The sequence below is a fragment of the Lycium ferocissimum genome, chromosome 10, assembly GCF_029784015.1.
Source record: "Lycium ferocissimum isolate CSIRO_LF1 chromosome 10, AGI_CSIRO_Lferr_CH_V1, whole genome shotgun sequence".
Classification (NCBI taxonomy): Eukaryota; Viridiplantae; Streptophyta; class Magnoliopsida; order Solanales; family Solanaceae; genus Lycium; species Lycium ferocissimum.
In genome coordinates, this window is record NC_081351.1 from 823,303 (window position 1) to 829,249 (window position 5,947).

Genomic DNA, 5,947 nt, shown 5'->3' on the forward strand with positions numbered 1-5,947 from the left:
TGTATTAAGGATTTAATGTATTTACTGAGATCGAATGATCTTTTTTGTTTTGTTCAGTGATGTCCGAGGACATGGTTAAGGATGGTTATGAAGAATTTACTGGTTGTGGTAGTGGCGGTTGTGTTGGGTCGGTTGTAGTGGTGGTGGGTATATTTGGGTGGAAAGAATTTAATTTGCAAGTCGGGCATGGTTTTTTTAAAGTTAAATTGGATAATTAATGGTGGAATTGGGGATTCTGTCAACTGAGGGGTATATTTGTGTACTTTCTTAACCGAGGGGGTATATTTATCTACTTTGACTAACGAAAATGATATATTTATCTACTTTGACTAACGGAGGATATATTTAACTATTAAACTAAAGTAGAGGGGTATATTTGACCATTTTCCCACATCTAAACTAGGCTATAAAACTTCACTATTGTATTTACATTCCGAGTCTTTTCACGTTAAGGTAATTACTGTTGGACTCTGAGCATCTCTTCCTGATTACAGCAAAAGAGTCAAAGTATGAGATGTGTGCTAAATCTGAAAAAAAGAGTTTCATTAGAATTTATATCTGCAAATCAGAAAGAATAGATCCTAACTAGACAATCTATTCCTGGTAATTGAGAGATGGCTTAGGTGGAAACAATTTCGGAACAGAAGATAGATGATTTATCCTACCACGATGACAAACACAGAGTCTATGGTTATACGCTATAACTATACTTCCGGAACAGGAGATAGAAATACGATCTGAATTATTCTATGGGCTATAGCATCAAAAAACATAATGGGAGACATTCAAAATAAACGTCTCTAAGTGATTAAGGAACATTATAGTTTCATATTTAGTACTATTCCACAACTAGCAAGTTACATCAAAGTTCTCAAAAATTGTTAGACATGACAGCGCGAAAAGTCTACCGGATATTAATAAATGACAAAAGAGATGGACAGGCCTGAAATGGATACCAAGACACTGGAGATAGAAGGCTATTATGTTTCCTGTGTAACAGCTCGGAAGCTATCAGTCAATTACAATCAATCGATCAGTGACATCTCAAAGGAAGATTTTAAAAGCGGAAAAGGGTCAAATATACCCCTCTAATATAGTTTATTGATTAAATTTACCTTCTGTTAACCAAAGTAATTAAAAATACCACTCTGTTAACCAAAGTTCATATTTATACCCCTCCACGGACGGAAAAGCCCAAATCAGACTAAATTATCCATTTTTCAAAATTTACCCATGACCCATCAATTTGGGTGACCCGACCCGCAAAAAATTTTTCCTCACCCAAATAATATACCCCTGTACACCTTAGATTAACTAAAAGAACATCGGATTAACTAAAAAGAACTCCTGTACGCCTTAGATTAACTAAAAAAGCAGAAACAAACCATGGATTACATAGCCATTTTTGGAGGATTATTCCTTGCCTGGACTTTGGTCAAAATCCTCTGTTTGGTACAAGAAATTAGAAGCAGAGGATATAATAACCGGAAACTTCCACCAGGTCCAATCCCTAACACTTTTTTTTTTTTTTAGTAATCATCCAACTCTATTGAGAGTGGATGTTCTTTTATAGATAATCAAAAAGTACATGTAGGAAATCAATCCGTAATCTGTATTGATGTATGAAAGTCCTTATATACAAAGTAGGTATAATGATACTAGGCTAAATTATAGGACCTAATTACAATACATAAGGAAGGGAATATTTACATAAGGAAGGGAATATAGGGAATATTTACATAGTCTATCACGCCCCGCGGTCGAAGCGGGAGGTTGTCGTGCGCTTAAACATCCCCGAAATCATCAAAGAGCACGCGCGGAAGACCTTTAGTGAAGATATACGCGATACGGTAACGGGACGGGACGTGAAGAACACGAACTTCGCCACGGGCAACTTTCTCGCGTACTGAAATGTATGTCCGTCTCAATATGTTTAGTGCGTTGGTCTTGAACCGGATTACACGATAGGTATATAGGCACTAACGTTATCACGATAAACCAATGTAGGCTGTCCGGATGGGACGGCGGAGCTCCGAAGAAGGTTGCGAAGCCAACGGGACTCGAGACGACATTAGCGACGCCACGATATTCGGCCTCGGCACTCGACTTGGACAAGGTAGGTTGCGTTTGGATGACCGTGAGAGGAGGTTATCTCGAGGAAGACACGATAACCGAAGTTGATCGGCGAGTGTACGGACAACCACCCCAATCTGCGTACGTATAAGAGACAAGAGAGGCGACGGAGGATTTGTACGGATGGAGACCAAACTCAATAGTACCTTGAATGTATCGGATTACGCGTTTAAGAGCATGCGTATGGGCAACCTTAGGATCGTACATGTGAAGGCATACTTGTTGAACCGCATAGGAGATGTACGGTCTTGTGAATGTAAGGTACGCAAGCGGCAGACCAACTTACGATATTGGGTGGGATCATCGCAAGGAGGCCGGCCGCGGCACCAAGTTTGGAGTTGGTGTCGACGGGCGTCTGCCCAGGCTTACGAGCGGTCATGCCCGCACTCTATAATATACGCGCATAATTCTTCGAGAGAGAGAAACATGCCATGTGAAGTCGGGTAACGACGATACCCGGAAAATAGGCGAGAGGAGCCCAATCCTTCGCCGCAAATTCGGCACTAAGGAGAGACATGATGGATTTCACGAGAGCATACGAGGAAGGTGTGAGAATAATATCGTCAACATATAAGCGAGAATGTAAGCAATGTCGAGAACCTCGGCAATAAATAAAGAGAGTGATCGGATCGACTATGTGAAAAACCAATGGTGGAGACATAGTACGCAAGCGTTGGAACCGTACACGGGAGCTTGCTTAAGTCGTACAACGACTTCCTCGAAGGAGGCAGGACATGATGGGGATGCTTGGGATCCTTAAACCCAATAGGCGATGCATATAAACCATCTCATTAAGATTGCCGTGTAGGAAAGCATTCTTGACGTCCAACTGATGAATGGGCCAGAGTGTGCAAGTGCAATGCTCAAGACAGTGCGAATAGTAGGCGGTTTGACAACCGGACTGAAAGTCTCGTCGCAATCAACTCCAACTTTGTTGAGACCTGCCATCACAGACAAGACGGGCTTTGTGCCGCTCAAAAGAACCATCAGATTTCTTTTTATGACGAAAAATCCACATAGAACGAATAAGATTCACATCAGGAGGACGTGGAACCAACTCCACGTCTTATTATTAATTAGAGCATTATATTCATCAACCATGGCAGCTTTCCAATTGTGGTCATTTAGAGCACTGACAGGATTTCGCGGGATAGGCGAGATGGAGAGAAGGCTGGAAGTATTAAGGTTGAATGGTTGTTTGGGTTTGAAGATCCCGCGTTGGCTTCTAGTAACCATGCGGGAGGGCTGCTGGGCAGTGACGGGTGGGGCAGTGGGGGTTAGGGACTGCTGGGCAACGACGGGTGGGGCAGTGGGGTTTAGGGACTGCTGGGCAGTCACGGGCGGAGCAGCGGTGGGAGGGGGGGGGGGCGTGTCCCTTTGGGGCGGCCAGCGGGTGAGGGGTGGACCGAGAGAACGACGGGAGGAGTAGGTGGAGACAGAAAATGCAAGATATACGGGGAAATTCCATGGTCCAAAAATTCATAGGAAGATGGGGTGGGGGAGTGCAATTTGGAGAAGGGAAATTGAGTTTCGTCAAAGATGACATGCCGTGAGATGATGATTTTGTTGGTGGACAAATCATAACACTTATATCCTCTATGATTCAACGGATAGCCCAAAAAGACACACGGGGTGGATCTCGCTTGTAACTTATGAATAGTCGTAGACGGGAAAAGAGGATAGCATAGACACCCGAAAACCCGGAGATGAGAATAGGAGGGGTTCGTTGATAAAGAACTTGCGTCGGTGATTTGTGCCTAAGGACTTTGGTAGGAAGTATATTGAGGAGGTATGTGGCCATTTGGAGAGCATGATGCCAAAAAGAGGGGGACGGAGGAGTGGACAAGAAGAGTGCGCACTATGTTGTTAATGGATTTAATTTTTCGTTCCGCTTTGCCATTTTGAGGAGATGTATGGGGCAAGAAAACCGAAAATTTATACCATTTGAGGCGCAAAAAAGATTGAAAATGCCCGTTTGCGAATTCCGCCCATTGTCACATTGAATGTTTTTAATGTCTCTTTCGAATTGAGTTCGTATTAACGCCTTAAAAGATAGAAAAGTGGAATACACTTGAGACTTGTTAGAGATAGGAAAAGTCCAAAGAAAATTACTATAATCATCAAGAAAAAAACGTAATAACGGTGCCCATTAGAACTTAAAATAGGAGATGTCCATAAATCACTATGAATGATGTCAAACGGCATAGTAGTAAACGACAACGAATCATAAAATGGCAATTTAACATGTTTCCCAAAGGACAAGAGGTGCAAAAAGAAGTACGGGCCTATTACATTCAATTAAGGCATTACTACGAAGAGAACTAAGGATAGCTTTTCCGGATGGCCGAGGCGGGAATGCCACAAGCTAGGTGATGCGGCAAGAAGGTGGATGGTGGAGTGGACCATTCGACGGCATTGAGAGGATACAATTCCCGGTGCTCTCACATCTCATTAGGCGGCTCCCCGTCGGTAAATCCTTCACGAGAAAACCCAAGAGGATCAAACTCAACAGAAACATTATTATCCTTAGTGAATTTACGTACGGAAACAAGGTTTTTGATGAGTTTTGGAGCATGCAAGACATTTCGGAGACGTAATTGAGCATTAGGTGGGGGAAGGGATGTATGACCATAACCTCGAATTGGAATAGTGCTACCATTACCAACAATAATGCCAGAATTATTGCTCAAATTAAAATAAGACGTGAGAGTACTGAGTTGGCGATCATGTGTGAAGTCGCCCGGTGTCCATGTACGGTTGTCATCGGTTGATGCATGGATAGAGTGTGCGTGGCTGCCTCCACGTACGTCGGAGTGTATCCGAGTTAGGAGGAACGTGCATGGCATGGGCTGCGGGGGCGAGGACCCGCGCCAAGAATGCCGGCTGCCGGCCGCGACGTGGCGGGTCGGCGCTTGCCCGCTTGTCTCGTCGGATACGGGCGGGGGGCGATGGCCCTTCTTTGGGGGCGGCCGAAGGCGACCGATGTAGCCCCCCGGCCCCGGTGGGCCTGTCCGTCGGCCCGGCGGCCCAGGCGATCCCGGCTAACTTGGGCGGTCCCCGCTGCTGCCGCGGCCTTGCCTCCCGCGGTTGGCGTTGTTGTTGTTATTTTTGCCCTTGTTCCGGTTAGAATTCCTGCCACGATTATTATCACGACGGTTAGCGGAATTATTGTTACCGCCAGGTGGTGGAGAGGGAGCATCATTATCAACAAGTAGAGCCGCGGGGTTGGAATCACGGGCACGTTCCTTGGCTGCCGCATCTTCGAGCTTGAGTCTGGAGCACACTTCAGAGAAAGAAGGCAAAACATCTTTCACGTTGAATGGTGGTGACAAAGTGTGCATACGTCTCCCGTAGCGGCGAGAAGTCGCAAGACCGGACGTTGATCGGACACGGGCGACCCGACATTGGCAAGGCGATCCGTGAGAGACTTGAGCCTATTGTAATAGGCCATAGCGGCGAAGTCGGCCATTTTTCTGGTGGTGAATTCAGTTTCAAGGTACGCCGCCCGTGAGTGTTTATTATCTTGGAAAAGTTGAGCAACGCGATTCCAAGCCTTCTCGGCAACATCATCCGCCACGAGAATAGAGGTAAGAATGTCATGGGAGACGGTGGCGTATATCCATTGAAGGACCACCGCATCTAGGCGTTTCCAGAGTGGAAGGTTAGCCGTCTTTGTTGCGTCATACGCGGTGAGTTCAGCGGTGTCAGTGGGTGGTATGATGTGTTCGAGGACAGAGTGAACGCGGGCTAGGACTTTGAAAAGGGTCGCCCGTTCGTGATAATGGCCGGTTTCCGTGTCTAGAGTGATTGGGAT